The sequence below is a fragment of the Sus scrofa genome, chromosome 13 (assembly GCF_054392235.1).
Source record: "Sus scrofa isolate SSC_HxYL_T2T_F1_AM1 chromosome 13, Sscrofa_HxYL_maternal_Yorkshire_Landrace_v2.0, whole genome shotgun sequence".
In the NCBI taxonomy this organism is placed as follows: domain Eukaryota; kingdom Metazoa; phylum Chordata; class Mammalia; order Artiodactyla; family Suidae; genus Sus; species Sus scrofa.
The window spans coordinates 209,933,908-209,950,687 of NC_139395.1; positions in this window are offsets into that span (position 1 = coordinate 209,933,908).

The following is a 16,780-nucleotide window of genomic DNA, read 5'->3' on the forward strand; positions in this document are numbered from 1 at the left end:
CTGGCCTCGCTCAGTGGGTTAAGGATCCAGCATTATAGTGAACTGTGGTGTAGGTCACAGACACAGCTCGGATCTTGTGTTGCTGTGGCTGTGGCATAGGCCAGCAGCAACGGCTCTGATTCAACCCCTAGCCTGGGAACCTCCACATGCCACAGGTGTGGCCCTAAAAAGAAAAAAAAAAAAAAAAAAGAAAAAGAGAAAAAGATGGATGGTATTTTTTTCATGCGATTTAATCTACACAAAGAGAATTGAGCAGGCCTTAGTGGCTTGCCCTACCTATCACTGAGGGTATACAAAAGTCACAGGGAAAGAGTTCCATTATGGCTCAGCAGGTTAAGGACCCTATGTTGTCTCTGTGAGGACAGTTTCTACCCCTGGCCTCGCTCAGTGGGTTAACAATCTGGCGTTCCCATGAGCTGTGGTGTAGGTGGCCGATGCGACATAGATCCAGTGTTGCTGTGGCTGTGGCACAGGCCAGCAGCTACAGCTCCGACTTGACCCCTACCCTGGGAACTTCCATTAAAAAAAAATTAGGGGTTCCTGTCGTGGCTCAGCAGAAATGAATCTGACTAGTATCCATGAAGACACAGGTTCAATCCCTGGCTTTGCTCCATAGGTTAAGGATCCACAGCTGTGAGCTGTGCTGTAAGTTACAGAAGAGGCTCAAATCTGGCGTGACTCTGGTGTAGGCCAGCAGCTGTAGCTCCAGTTTGACCCCTAGCCTGGGAATCTCCATATGCCGCAGGTTCGGCCCTAAAAGACGAAAAAAGAATACAATTAAATATTTTAAAAATAAATAAAATATTTTGAAAGTCCCAGGGAAGTTGGTGATAGTTATACTCAGGAAACTTGCCCCTGATATCCTAACACCACAACCTACCACGGCAACTACAATAGAGGCCTCGGCTGTGGCTGGGGCTGGGGAGACGTGAATGTGGCTGCTGCCGCCTGTCCTGTCATGCTACAGAAGATATGGATTATGTAGCATCTACCAAAGAGGGAACTCATTCCTCTTATCATGGAATCACCATACTGTCAGGTAAGATAGGACAGGGACTTGGACCCAGGTGATTCAAAACAGGCCATTGATCTTTAGCAAAAACAGAAGGTTACCCTCAAACAATGAAGCCACATACAGGTACCAAAGGCACGCTCTTCAGAGCATCTCCCTGTAAACTTTTTCCCATGCAAATAAGGCATCCCTGCCCACCCAGAACCAACCAGAGGATCAAAAGTCACCCCCCCTATAGAGAGATCAAAACCACACAGAAGCCCTTACTGCAGGGGGCTGGGACAGGAAATTAGTGGGCCTGGGGCAAGAGAATAAGGGTCCCCCAACAGGTCTGAGATGTAGGGATATAAGGAAAGACCCAGATGCAGCCAGGGCCCGTCCCTACCCCAGGGTGGTCACTCTCTCTGAGGGCGTAAATACCGTTTGCTGTCCACTGCTACTTGACTCTTGATAGCTATCAACCAGCGGTATTGGCTCGAGGGGGAATTTCCTTCTACCCAGAACTGCTCCCATCCTGAACCAATCTCTCCTGCCTGGAGAGACCTCCTGCCTCCATCCCTGCACTGCAAGACCACTGGGTCCATCCCAGCGCTGCTACAGCACCTCCCCGACGGGACAACATCCTGACAGACTAGCTGCCTCCATCCTTGTGCAGAGAGCCTGCTGGCTCTATCCCAGCACCACTACAGCACTTCTCAGCCTGCACCCCCAAATCCTTATTGTGTGTGGGCAAGGACCAAGAGGGAGACATAACACAGAGCAGACGAACCTGACATTTTCATCCTGATTTTTTTTTTCTTCTTTCAGGTCCTTTCATCCCCAAATGTCAGTTGCGTAGCTACTTTCTTGCTAAACCAAGTAAACCAGTAGAGGGTGACACAGAAGCTCTTCCAAATCAAGATTTGGTGCTGCAGCAAACACCAGAAGCAGCCACAGCAGCAGAAGGAATGACCAGTGGAGTTCCCGTCATGGCACAGCGGAAACGAATCCGACTAGGAACCATGAGGTTGCGGGTTCAATCCCTGGCCTTGCTCAGTGGATTAAGGATCCAGCATTGCCGTGAGCTGTGCTATAGGTCGCAGACTCGGCTTGGATCCCGCGTTGCTGTGGCTGTGGCATGGGTTGGCAGCTGTGTATCTCCAACTGGACCCCCAGCCTGGGAATCTCCATATGCTGCCAGTGCAGCCCTGAAAAGGAAAAAAAAAAAAGACCCGGAATCTCACCTTTCAAGCTGTTCATCCCTCTCTTCCTTTTTAATCCACCAATATGTTACCAACTCCCCTATTTCAATATGATAATTTCAATAGCAGAACTAACTGTTTCATTTCCATGCTTTTTTTTTTTTTTTTTTTTTTTTTTTTTGCAGAACTAGACCCAAGCTCCCTGGGGACAGTGACTAAGCTTGCTAATTCATCACCGTATTCTCTGTGCTCCTAAGGTTACCTGGTACATACACAGCAGTCAAAGAAGTTTTGCAGATTAAGAAACTGGTTCATGAAATTCTCTTATGGCACAGCAGGTTAAAGATCTGGCATTGTCACTGCAGCGGCTCAGGTCGCTGCTGTAACAGAAGTTTGATCTCTGGCTCTGGAACTTCTGCCTGCTGCAGGTAGAGGCAAAAGAAAAGAAAAGAAAAGAAAAGAAAGAAATTTGTTCATGGTTTTCATAGTATAGAACTATTTTTAATTTGCCCAATATTCTGAGGAACCGCATACTAATTTTGGAATCATGATGTCTGTTCACTCACCCTGTTTCTCCTACACCCACACACACATTATGGTTGAACATCTCTTCCCCAGATGTAATTTCTACTTGTCCCAGGATCTTCAAAACACCTCAGCAGTCGCATAGATGAGTAGCACTCTATGTGTACCCCTTACAGAGCTAGGTAGCACACCTTGCAATTTGTCAAAAAACAGAAGCTAAAAGCTGTTGGCTGTCCAGGCAAGACATGGGTAGGAAAAGATATTTGAAACATATCTAACTGGCAAACTTAGAGTCCTGGGCCCTACCGGAAACAAGCCAAATTCTCTCATCAGCAAAATGGAAAAATAAATTGTAGTACATTTTTACAACAGAATATTGCACAGCCATGACAGTCACCAAGCTAGAGTGACATCTAGAGCTTGGCTGCATGTTACAGGAGTTACAGGCAACTCTCCAGAGAAATCTCAAAACCACGGTGTTGGGTGAGAGAACCCAGGCATAATATAATAAAGCATGAGCTTATTTATTTGTATTCCTAAATAGAAAAACCTAGAACATAGCGTTAGCAGCAGTCAGAATAGTTGTTATCTTTGAAGAAGTATTTGGGAGAGGGCCTGAATGCAGGCTTCTGAGGTGTTGGAACTATTGCATTTTTTTTTTTAACCCATGCATTTTTCAAAGGCTATCTTTGTGATAAGTCATTGAGCTAATTTTGTGTGTGTGTGTGTGTATGTGTGTATTTTTCTGCATATTTGTTGTATTCCAATTGAAAACAGTTAAAAATTGATAACACTGCATGATTTTAAGAGTCAGCTGGAGTTCCCATTGCGGCTCAGCTGGTTACAAACCCAGCTAGCATCCCTGGCCTCGCTCAGTGGCTTAAGGATCCAGCATTGCCATAAGCTGCAGTGTAGGGCTCAGACACAGCTTAGACCTGGCATTGCTGTGGCTGTGGTGTAGACTAGCAGCTGCAGCTCCCATAGAACCCCTAGCCTGGGAATTTCCTCACGCAGCCCTAAAAAGGCCAAAAAAAAAAAAAAAAAAAAAAAAAGAGTCAGCCAAGAACAGACAGTTTAAATTATTTACCACATTTTTTTTTTTAATACCTACTCTGTATCCTGCCAGGCTAGGACATATGGGAGCTTCCAATGAATAACATACTGCTTTTAGTGTTAAGATAGTCAAAATCTAGCCCTCTCTAGGAGGGGCATATGTGGAGGAGGGAGGCATGACAAGGGGATGAGCTCCTGTTCTACGATCTAGGAGAGGGGAGTTTCCTGGTGGTCCAGGGGTTAGGACTTGGCACTTTCATCACTGTAACCCAGGTTCAATCTCTGGTCTGGGAACTGAGATCTCTCTTCAAACTGCAGTGGCCAAAAGTAAATAAATCAATTAAAATAAAATGAAATAACATAAAATCTTGGAATTAGGGAGGATTTTCCTGATTACCCTGCTCCAACTTTAGGGTATCCATACATTTTTATCATCTTTATAGAACTAACTATACCTGAAGGACTAAGACAAAAAGTTAAACAGCATCCACAAAGAAAATAAAGTGGAACATCTGAATTATGAAACTTGCTTACCTACTGGTTTCTCTTTTTAGTTTGTATTGCTCGTACATTCTGCTAATGAATACTGATTATATTTGCTATCTAAAGGCATTTGATTAGGATTCTACTGGTGATATAAGTAGGGGATGGGTATTATTAGCAGAGAGAAAATGTAGAAAAACATTCTAGAAGGATCATTAATAGAACTTCAATGGAATGTTGAAGCCTCCGAGTTGTTCTAGAACAATTTTTGAAAATCATATAGTAGGCCAAATTATCATTTGGTATTGCCGGAGAGAGATTGTTATACTGATGTGGGAGATACAAATACAATGAAGAAAATGATCTTTGGTGTTCCTTGAGTTAACTTTAATAGTCATTTGTTTACTCTATTAAAGAGATTTGGAAAAGTAAAGATATAAAATTAATGTTTTTTGTGTTACTGAAAGCTATTTTCGTTAGGTAACAATAGTAATAATTTTCACATAAAGACCAGCATTTCAACAGTGTGCCTGTGGGTTTGAGATAGCTGATCAGAACTTTAACAAAATGAATGTGGCTATCAAGCCTTCCTCACACTGTTGAATATGTCTGAAAAATGTATATGGAAAAACAATGACTCAGTAACCAAGAATTACTCATGAGGGCTGTTGAACACAGAGATTGGCACAAATCTTGCCCAGGCAGTTGCTTTTATGACCCCACTGCTGACTAGTATCTTCTACTTGACAGAAAAAATATACCACACATGAGCCTCTCACTAAATTCAACTTTCCCTGAATGCTTGCTGAGATTTATCTCACATAAGATGGATTAAACTTTCAAGGCTTAGAAAACACTGTACATTCATCTCCAACTCACCAGCTAAACAGTATGCCAAGCTCATGTCATAGTGTAAAAGCAAGGCTTCGGGGATCATTCTGATGTCCCAGGAAGAGCGAGCATTCCATGCCACCACCAAGTGTTAAGACTGAGGCTTTAAAACCACCCTTTCGTGTTCAAATGCAAATTAGCATTAATCATCTGGGCTATAATAAGTTTCAGACCTCCTGTTAGGAATAACTTTTCAGCATTGCTTGAGATTTAGTATTTTTCATTAAATGTTGGCTGACTACTATTTGGAAGGTGCTTAGAAGTAGTGAAAAAAAAAAAGAGGGGGGGAAACTATGCATTTTGTAAATGCCCCTGATTTATTGGTTATTTTCTTATCTATTATAATTGGACTATAAATGATAAATACCTGTAAGTAAAGAAGTACATTTTAGCTCGATCCTCTATAATGTCTAATTTGTGGTAAGGCCGTTGAATCCCTGTTGACTTCAGAGCAAGGAATATTTGTATTTACATCTTGGAATAGTGTTTCTGTATAGTCAGGATGGCTAGACAATGCAGCAGTAACAAATACAACCTCAGTTCTCAACAGCTCAATCAGACAAGGTTTACTGATGAGTTTTGTCTCGGTCTTACACAGGTCAAACAACTCTTCTTGGGGTGCTCCTGCAGTAGCTTAGGGATCTGAACCTCTTCTACCCTATATCTCATCATTCTAGTAACACTAGAGGGACAGGAGAGAACCTGGAGAAGTCGGATCTGCTCTTAACTGCTTAGGACGGGACGTAACACATTAGCTCTGACTCCTTGCCCACTGGTGAGCGCTCAGGCGTGTGTCTCTGCGACCTGGAAGGATGACTCAATGGTCTCTGCCATCACTACTTTCCTCAACCAGAACTGGATTTTGTACATCTCAGAGAAACGTTGCTCCATTTTAAAACAAATGTGTCTGTTTAACCCAAAGGTAAATGTGTTGAAGAAATTGTGGGTTCTGTCATTCAAAGTTGGCCCAACTTTGTTTCACGTACTTCTTAAAGTATGCTTTTCTTGTATGTCCTTATTTGTGGATCCAAGTCAGTTTGAGTCAATTCATTGACTCAAGTCAATGAAAAAAAAAGTTGGCAAAATGGAGCCAAATACAGCTTTACAATATGTGTCAGAGATGATTTTCAATGTTATCTTCCATTTGCTCAGTTAGTCATTCATCCTTTTGAATAACGTGGAACTCTGACATGTTCTAGACGCTGTGCAATTATATCAGAAATGATTATTAGAATTCCCTGCTCCTAAGTAGATTGCAATCAAAATAAAGTAAAGCTTAGTGAGATTTAGCAACTTAACTGATTTTAATTACAGAACTGGAATTTGAAACCAAGTCAGTTTCACCAAAACCTAGCTTCCTAACTCTTACCCCCTACATCCTCTGTGACAGAATTTCTACAATGGCCTGCACAAAAATATTCTTCTCTGAACCTGTGGAAGCTGGGAATTTGAGGAAATGTCACTCTCATGATTGTGTTATGTTGTGACACAGTCAACCTTACGGTTATTCGGGCAGGCTCTGCTAATCATAACGACTCTTTAAAAGCAGAGAGCTTTCTCAATAGCTAGCAAAGAGAAAGTCTGAGATCCAAAGCATGGGAAGATTCAATACACAATTGCTGGCTTTGAAGATGAAGGGGGTCTCATGTGATGGATGTGGGGACCCTCTAGGAGCAGAGAGCAGCCCCAAGCTGATAGCCAGCAAGTTGCCCCAGACCCGCAGCCACAACCTGAATGAGCTTGGAATCAGATTCATCTCCAGAGGCTCCAGAGAGCATTTCAGCCTGGCTGACTTTGGTCTTGTGACATCCTAAGTACCCAGTCAAGCTCACTGGATTCCGACCTACAGAATTGTGAAGAAATAAAATGTGTTGTTCAAGCTGCTAAATTTGGAGTCATATTATATTTGATCAACCAATTGTGAATCAAAACAGCTGTCTTAGATGAATAGATAAAAATGTGAGGTGAGATTAGACAGAGAGAGAGAAAACAGACAGAGACAGAGACAGAGAGTGGAATATTACTCAGCCATAAAAAATTAGGAAATAATGCCATTTGTAGCAATATGGATGGACTCGGAGATTATCACACTACTGAAGGAAGTCAGATAAAGACAGACAAATATTATATGACATTGCTTATGTGTGGATTCTAAAAAAATAATACAAATAACCTTACTTGCAAAGCAGAAATAGACTCACGGACATAGAAAACAAATGTATGGTTACCAAAAGGGAAAGGAGAGGGAGGGAGGGATCAACTCAGAGTTTGGGACTAACAGGTACACACTGCCATGTATATAAAATAAACCACAAGGACCCGCTGTATAGCGCAGGGAGCTATATTCAATGTCTTGTAATAAACTTTAACGCAAAAGAATCTGAAAAAGATTATATGTATGTATAACAGAATTGCTTTGCTGTAAACTAATACAACCTGGAACTTAACATTGTAAATCAACCATACATCAATATAAAAAAAAGATTCAAACAACAAAAAGCCATCCTGTCTTCTACAAAAATTTCTCCGTATCTTCCTAAAGTTATCATGAGAAAATTTCGTGGAAGCCAATTCTATCTGCACTTCATATACATACTTTGAATGGCTCTGTGTGTGTGTGTGTGTGTGTGTGTGTGTGTGGCCACACCTGTAGCATATGGAGGTTCCCAGGCTAGGGGTCGAATCGGAGCTGCAGCTGCCAGCCTACGTCACAGCCATAGTAACACTGGAACCGACCTACACTACAGCTGGATCCTTAACCCACTGAGCGAGGCCAGGGATTGAACCTGCATCCTCATGGATACTAGTCAGACTCATTTCCACTGAGCCATGACGGGAACTCCTGAACAGCTCTTTGTATTTCATGAGGCAATGTCATACGTATTTCTCTTCAGGAAGACAGGAATGGCAGCTGTCTCTGAGCACTTTGCCATTAAGGAAACAAAAATTCAGAGATTAGGAGACTCATATAATGTCACATAGAAAACTAGTGATAGATTTGCACTGTGTTTTTTATTTATTTTTTTTAATCTTTTCTTTAGGAGGCATGGTTCCTAAGTCATACCCTTTAGGGAAAAATTACCTCCAAAGTTGGATTTTAATGTCTGATGGAGTTGTGGCATTTACATAGGGAAATGTTTTATAGTTTGTTTTTCTGCTCTCATTTTTAGACATATTTTATTATCGTAGCCTCTTGGATTTTGCCAGCAAAATGTCTTCTAGTGACCTCAATTATATGCTCTTGATTTGTTTAAGCCATGCCATTTCCATTTCAGTAGTGATCAGCCACCTGGAATTTGCCAGAACCTCACATCCATTGTTATGTGAACAGACACTGAAAATCATTTTGATGTAGAGAAAGAAAGCAACTAAGTTTAGGTTGCTAAAGAAAACTGGGACTGAACTCTTTGACCCTGAGCCCCAAAGAGCACAGTATAAATGCTGGGCAAACTATTTTTGTCCTATGCTTTATAAGTGAGTTCTTTTCTTTTCCTGTTGACTACTGTCTGGCACAGCTGCTGTTTTCAGAGCACAAAAAAGATGGGAATCGCAAAAACAAGGAAATAAAACCTTGCCTGAAACACCTGTGAATCACGGCCTGTCTCCTCCAAAGCCTGTGTATGTAGCCACAAGTCATTTATGAATGAAGGCGCATAGGTTACTGATGGCATCAACAAAAGCAGTTAGGACAGGTGGATTCTATTTCTGCTTCCAAACTGATAATGACCGGAGAGAAGTCACTTTAACTTCTTTCAGAGTCCCTACTTATGAAATGAGAATAAAGGAAGAAAATCTCTTTTTTGAGGGAGCAGGTAAAATAAAGATCTGCTTAACCTCCCATCTTTGCAGGCTTCTCACTCTCACAGCTGGGTTTTCTAAAGCTTCTCCCTCACATTCAACCCTGCACACTAGCTCTATAATCCATGCTTTTTCTTGGTAGGCAGAATCCAGGACAGTAATTCCCAGCCCGTTTTCATATATCAGAGCCTCTCTCCTGGTTTTCTATCTTCTGCACCATAGCTTCTGAGGCTGAGGCCCTGCAGCTTTTTTGGTTGTACTGGCAAATTTCAGCCAGCCTGTACACATTCCAGCTCTCTGTCCCACCCACACTTGTCAGTTAATTATTAAAGATTATTCTTTAAAAATTTTATGAAATGCTGAGATAAATAATGCTTGTAGGATTTCCCCTCATAGTTCAGTGGTTAGTGAACCCAACTAGTATCCATGAGGATGTGGGTTCGATCCCTGGCCTTGCTTAGTGGGTTAAGGATCTAGCGATGCCGTGAGCTGTGGTGTAGGTCGCAGACACAGCTCGGATCCTGAGTTGTTGTGGCTGTGGTGTAGGCCAGCAGCTACAGCTCTAATTTGACCCCTAGCCTAGGAACCTCCATATGCCATGGGTGCCGCCCTAAAAAGACAAAAAAAAAAAAAAAAAAAAAGACCAAAAAAAATACTCCTAAAATATACACAAAACATACAGACTGATAACACAAGACTATTAAAGTTTTCTGCCCAGTTACCACCAGCAAACATAATTGCTGTTCTCTTTGAAATCCCTGTTCCATCCCCAATCCACTCAACTCAGAGAAAACTGCTCTGCTGAAATTTATCTTTCTCTTTCTCTCTCTCTCTCTTTAGTTTTCTTGCATGGTAATTCCCTAAATAGTATCGTCCAGTGTTGCATGCTTTGGAACTTAATATAGACAAAAATTGAGTGTATGTCTTATGCTGCTTGTTTTTTAGTTTAACATTATGTTCCTGAGATTTATCAATGCTTTCATATATGTGTGTACTCGTCACAAGAATACAGTGTGTCATTGCGTGACTATCATGCAGTTTATTTTTCTCTTGGATGTTCGATGAACATTTGGATTGCTTCTCCTTTTCTTTTCATTACAAAAATGCTCTCACGGATATACACTTGTCTTCTAGAAGTACTGGTTAGCTGATCCAGTTTACAAAGTGTTTGCTTTAAGTCATAATTCCATGAGAAGAGTAACTCCACATCCTTGCCAGCTTTAGATTTTGCCAGAATTCTTTTTTTTTAATTTAATGATCTTAATTTTTTTTCCATTATAGCTGGTTTACAGTGTTGTGTCAATTTTCCACTGAACAGCAAGGTGACCCAGTCACACATACGCATACACATTCTTTCTTCTCACATTGTCATGCTCCATCATAAGTGACTAAACATACTTCCCGGTGCTATACAGCAGAATCTCATTGCTTATCCACTCCAAAGGCAATAGTTTACATCGATTAACCACAAACTCCCAGTCCATCCCACTCCCTCTCCTTCCCCCTTGGCCATCACAAATCTGTTCTCCATGTCCATGAGTTTCTTTTCTGTGGAAAGGTTCATTTGTGCCTTGTATTAAATTCCAGATTTAAGTGATGATTTCGTATGGTATTTGTCTCTCTCTTTCTGACTTACTTCACTTAGTATGAGAGTCTCTAGCTCCATCCATGTTGCTGCAAATGGCATTATTTTGTTCTTTTTATGGCTGAGTAGTATTCCATTGTGTATAAATACCACATCTTCTTAATCCAATCATCTGTCAATGGACATTTGGGCTGATTCCATGTCTTGGCTATTGTGAATAGTGCTGCAATGAACATGCGGGTACATGTGTCTTTTAAAAGGAAAGTTTTGTCCGGATAGATGCCCAGGAGTGGGATTGTTAGGTCATTTTGGTAGTTCTATACACAGTTTTCTAAGGTACCTCCATACTGTTTTCCATGTGGTTGTACCAATTTACATTCCTACCAACAGTGCAGGAGGGTTCCCTTTTCTCCACACCCCCTCCAGCATTTGTTCTTTGTGGACTTATTAACGATGGCCATTCTGACTGGTGTGAGGTGGTACCTCATGGTACTTTTGATTTGCATTCCTCTAATAATCAGGGATGTTGAGCATGTTTTCATGTGCCTGTTGGCCATCTGTATATCTTCTTTGGAGAAATGTCTATTCAAGTATTTTGCCCATTTTTCCATTGGGTTGTTGGCTTTTTTGCTGTTGAGATTTTGCCAGAATCCTTAACTTTTGCCAGTCTGGTAGTTGTAATACAGTATCTCACTGCGGTTTAAATTTTCATTTTCTTGGTCACTAACAATGCTGAGAATCTTGCTTATATATCTTTAAACATTTGGATTTATTCTTTCCTGAGTATCATTCGAATCTTTTGTTTCAGTTTTCTCTCCATCATTTGCAAAAAAGGATTCATAGAGTTTATTCATGCTCAATGTACTATTCCTTTGTTAATAATATATGGCAAATGTGTTCTACCAGTCTGTGGCTTGTTTTTTACTTTCTTTTTCATAACTTTTGCTAAATAAATCTTAGTTTTACTTTAGCTAATTTACCTATATCTTTTTTATTATTTAGAGTTTTTGTGGCTTCCTTAAGAAAATTTTCCTTATTCTTAATGTCAAAAAGATGATGTCCTATATTACACCTAAAAATGTATAGTTTTGTCCTTCATTGTTTAAATCTTTTGTCCACCTGGAATTGGTTTTTTTGCTTGAAGTAGGGCTTTGATCTCATTTTGTCCACACCAATAGCAATTGCTCCAGTCATGTGTATTAAAAGTCTATTTTACAGCTCCGATTGGACCCCTAGCCTGGGAACCTCCATATGCTGAGGGTGCAGCTCAAAAAAAGGCAAAAAGACAAAATAAATAAATAAATAAAATAAAATAAAAGTCTATCTTTTCCCCACTGATAGGCAATGCTTACTCTGACATAAATCAGGTTTCTAATCTGTTTGGAATTCTTTGTTTCATTCATCTATTTACCTTTCCCTATGATAATATGGCATTGTCATAATTGTCAAAGCTTTACAAGAATTCTTGATATCTCTAAGCAAGCTTCAATATCTTTTTGTTCTTTTTGAAAATCTTGGTTATTCCTGGCCCTATGGTTTCTCATATATATTTTGAAATTTTCTTTTGACAGATTGCATATACACATGCAAACATTCATTGAAATTTTAATTGACAATGCATTTTAACCTATAGATTAATATGCAGAGAACCAACTTGTCTTGATATTGCTTCTTCCAATTCACAAATATGGTCTATCTTGTATCTTTTAACTTAATTAGAACTTATTTTAATAATCAATGTGTCTATATAGGTCTTACATATATTTTGCTATATTTATTCTAGAAATACACACACACACGCACACTTGCTATGATTAATTATTTGAGTATTTGAGTATTTTCTTTTGAGAAGACTAGATCAGATCTAATTTTTACATCCTCTCCTCTTTCATTGGGTAGTATTTCCTTTTTTCTATTGGCTAATAGAAGTTTTTTTATCTTTTATTACATAATAGACAGAAGCCCTGCATACACTGTAAATATCTTTTTCTTCTAAACACTTGCTATTTCATTCCTTTTTATTTCTAGATGAACCAAATTTTACATATATATACACATACATGTGTGTGTGTGTGTGTGCTATTACATTGTTACTTATGGAGTGAGATTGACCTGTAGTTTTGATACAAGATTGCACTACAATTACTTAGAATGTGTCTCGTCTTTTTTTAGGAAGATTTTTGACTGATTCAATTCTTTAAAATGTTAATGATATATTAACGGCTTTTTATTCCTTCTTTAGGCAATTTTGTAAATTATATTTTTCAAGGCCACGCCAATGTCATCTGAATTTTCACATTTATTGGCATAAAATCATTATCTTTTTCATTTTACTATTCCTTTCTACTATGTATTTGTTCTCTACTATTTTATGTTATCTTTATTTTTTTATCCTTTAGTGTTCTCTGGATATTTAGATAAATTTTCTGCCTTATTACTTTTCTATTATAATCTCATTATACCATAAATTTCACTATAAACACCACTTCACCTTTCTTTCACAAAGTTTATGAGATGTGTGCTATTTTTATTACTATTCCAATTCTAATATTTTACCATTTCCCTTATGATTTCTTCTTTACCTATGAGTTGTTAAATTTGTGCTTTTAAATTTCTAAACATATGGAGATTTTCACTTATATTTTTGTTATTATTAGTAATACTTACATAATTGCTTTGTAGTTAAAAAATGGTATGTTTATGCAGCACTATTCACAATAGCCAGGACATGGAAACAACCCAAATGTCCACCGACAGATGATTGGATTCGGAAGATGTGGTATATATACACAATGGAATACTACTCAGCCATAAAAAAGAACAAAATAATGCCATTTGCAGCAACATGGATGGAACTAGAGAATCTCATCCTGAGTGAAATGAGCCAGAAAGACAAAGACAAATACCATATTATATCACTTATAACTGAAATCTAATATCCAGCACAAATGAACATCTCCACAGAAAAGAAAATCATGGACTTAGAAAACAGACTTGTGGCTGCCTGATGGGAGAGGGAGGGAGTGGGAGGGATCGGGAGCTTGGGCTTATCAGACACAACCTAGAATAGATTTACAAGGAGATCCTGCTGAGTAGCATTGAGAACTGTCTAGATACTCATGTTGCAACAGAACAAAGGGTGGGGAAAAAAAATGTAATGTATACATGTAAGGATAACTTGATCCCCTTGCTGTACAGTGGGAAAATAAAATTTTTAAAAATGGTATGTTTAATACCAACTCACAACATTTTTAGGCCTTATTTTAACTCTACTAAATGGTCTGTTTTTATTAAACATTTTTCATATACTTTAAAAGAATGTGTATTCTGAGGACATAGTGTATTAGAAATATGTATTAGATAATGTTTTGTGTATTGTTCAGGTCTATATTTTTACCAATTTATTTTGTGTTTGATCTAGCCTTAGGAAAAATATGTTAAAATGTTGCACACTAATTGTATATTTTTCCTATATTTCTGTCCTTTTTCCCTTTAAATGCCTTAAAAAGGTATGTTACTTAGTGCCTTGTTGCACCTAAAAGCTTCTTTTGACATTGATGCCTAGGAGAATTGAGCTAATATATTTGACTAGATAAGACAATTTTTAGTGAGCAATCATCAGATCTGCCAAAAATCTTTCCATTGTCAAGGAATTTATATCAATATGCACTTAGATGTACAAATAAAAGAAAGCACTAGGAGTTTCCACTGCGAAACAGTGGGTTGAGAAGCCACCTGCAGCGGCTCCAGTCACTGCAGAGGCATAGGTTTAACCCCTGCTGGCACGGTGAGTTAAAGGATCCAGCGTTGCCACAGCTGTGACATGGTTCACAGCAGCTGCAGCTCAGATTCAATCCTTGGCCTGGGAACTTCCATATGCCATGGGTGCAGCCATTTTTTAAAAATTAAATTAAAAAACAAAAAAAGAAAGTATTAGCTGAGTGGAATGTCTGAATAACACTAGCAGGGTTTGTGCAAATTGTTAGTTATTGGAGCATGTTTGGGAGGGATGGGAAAGGTGAATGCGTACTCTTCTTGTTGGATTTATTAAATAGGTTTAATATTACTTCTTTTCATGTATGGTGCATTAACTTGTTCATGATTCTCTGGGTCTTTCTGAGACAAAAAAAAAAAAACAACAGGATATAGAGTTCCTGTTATGGCTCAGTGGTTAACAAACCCAACTAGTATCCACGAGGACTCATGTTTGATCGCTGGCCTCTCTCAGTGGGCTAAGGATCCAGTGTTGCCATGACCTGCGGTGTAATTCACAGACATGGCTCAGATCTGGCATCACTCTGACTGTGGTGTAGGCCAGAGGCTATAGCTCCAATTGGACCCCTAGCCTGGGAACCTCCATATGCCCTGGGTATGGCCCTAAAAAGACAAAAGAATAATAATAATAATAATAATTTTTTAAATGATAATAATAATTTTTAAAAAAACAGGATGCTGGGGGCCAGGAGTCAGTGATGGGAGGAAGATAAGAGAAGGAGCCATAGAAAAGGGTTAGTGTCTTATTAGTCTGGAGAGTCCTGTCAGCATCTTCCTTCTCCTTTGTAGCTTTTTAGCTCTTTAAGGAGGCAGACTTTTAGAAATTTTCACTTTCAAGGGAAATACTGCTGCCCCAGTTTCAACTGCCACACAAGAAATCATTAAATCGCATTACACAAAGCATAGATGTGAATAACATTAAACACTGGACACCTAGACCAGCATTTTTGAAATCTTAGTTTTGTGGCACCATTTTATAAAATCCAGGTTACTTTTAATCCTAAACATTTAGAATAGGATAGCAATTACCCATAATTTTTAGAGATATGCAAGAACAATACTTTTTTAACTGACAGAGCCTAGTTTCTTTTGAAGTGCTTTATCAGGAATGAAAATGATGAAGTGTGCTGAGAATATGCAAATATATTCAAGTGCACACAATTAAAACCCTGAGATGTATTTGATGATAAATCACTTCACTGTGGTTGCAAGTATTCGCAATAGGAATTCAAACTGATAATTATGATCATATGATGCTTAGAATAGCTAAGAGTTTTCCATTTTTATCTGCTCTTTGAAATAAAATGAGAAATATAATACCTTAATACCACTCTCTAACAGGCAGTTTGCATTTCAAACAGATGAGAATTTTTCTTCTCTCTGGTTGTCTTGCGTAAAAGTAACTAGAGAAAACCACAAGTAGAAAGGAAAAAGGCCTGTTCTGTCCCCATCTCCCACTCCTGACTTCAGAATAAATTTCCAAAGCTTGTTCCAATTCCCCACCTCCAATTCCGGCCTTAAAGAATGAGGGCAGGTGCCCCATGCATCTATTATAATGTAAATGTGTTGTACTGGAGTTTAAGCCATCTTCTAAGCAATTCCTTCCGAAAGCAAGCCCTGAACTGACAGAACAAGCTCACAGTGGTAGGATATGTGGGGATGTGTTAGAAAAGGATTATTGTGACTTCTTTTTAATTTAATTTAATTTAATTATTTTTTTTATTTTATAGTGATTTTTATTTTTTCCATTATAGCTGATTTACAGTGTTGTGTCAATTTTCCACTGAACAGCAAGGTGACCCAGTCACACATACGCATACACATTCTTTCTTCTCACATTGTCATGCTCCATCATAAGTGACTAAACATACTTCCCGGTGCTATACAGCAGAATCTCATTGCTTATCCACTCCAAAGGCAATAGTTTACATCGATTAACCACAAACTCCCAGTCCATCCCACTCCCTCTCCTTCCCCCTTGGCCATCACAAATCTGTTCTCCATGTCCATGAGTTTCTTTTCTGTGGAAAGGTTCATTTGTGCCTTGTATTAAATTCCAGATTTAAGTGATGATTTCGTATGGTTATTTGTCTCTCTCTTTCTGACTTACTTCACTTAGTATGAGAGTCTCTAGCTCCATCCATGTTGCTGCAAATGGCATTATTTTGTTCTTTTTATGGCTGAGTAGTATTCCATTGTGTATAAATACCACATCTTCTTAATCCAATCATCTGTCGATGGACATTTGGGCTGATTCCATGTCTTGGCTATTGTGAATAGTGCTGCAATGAACATGCGGGTACATGTGTCTTTTTCAAGGAAAGTTTTGTCCGGATAGATGCCCAGGAGTGGGATTGTTAGGTCATTTTGGTAGTTCTATACACAGTTTTCTAAGGTACCTCCATACTGTTTTCCATGTGGTTGTACCAATTTACATTCCTACCAACAGTGCAGGAGGGTTCCCTTTTCTCCACACCC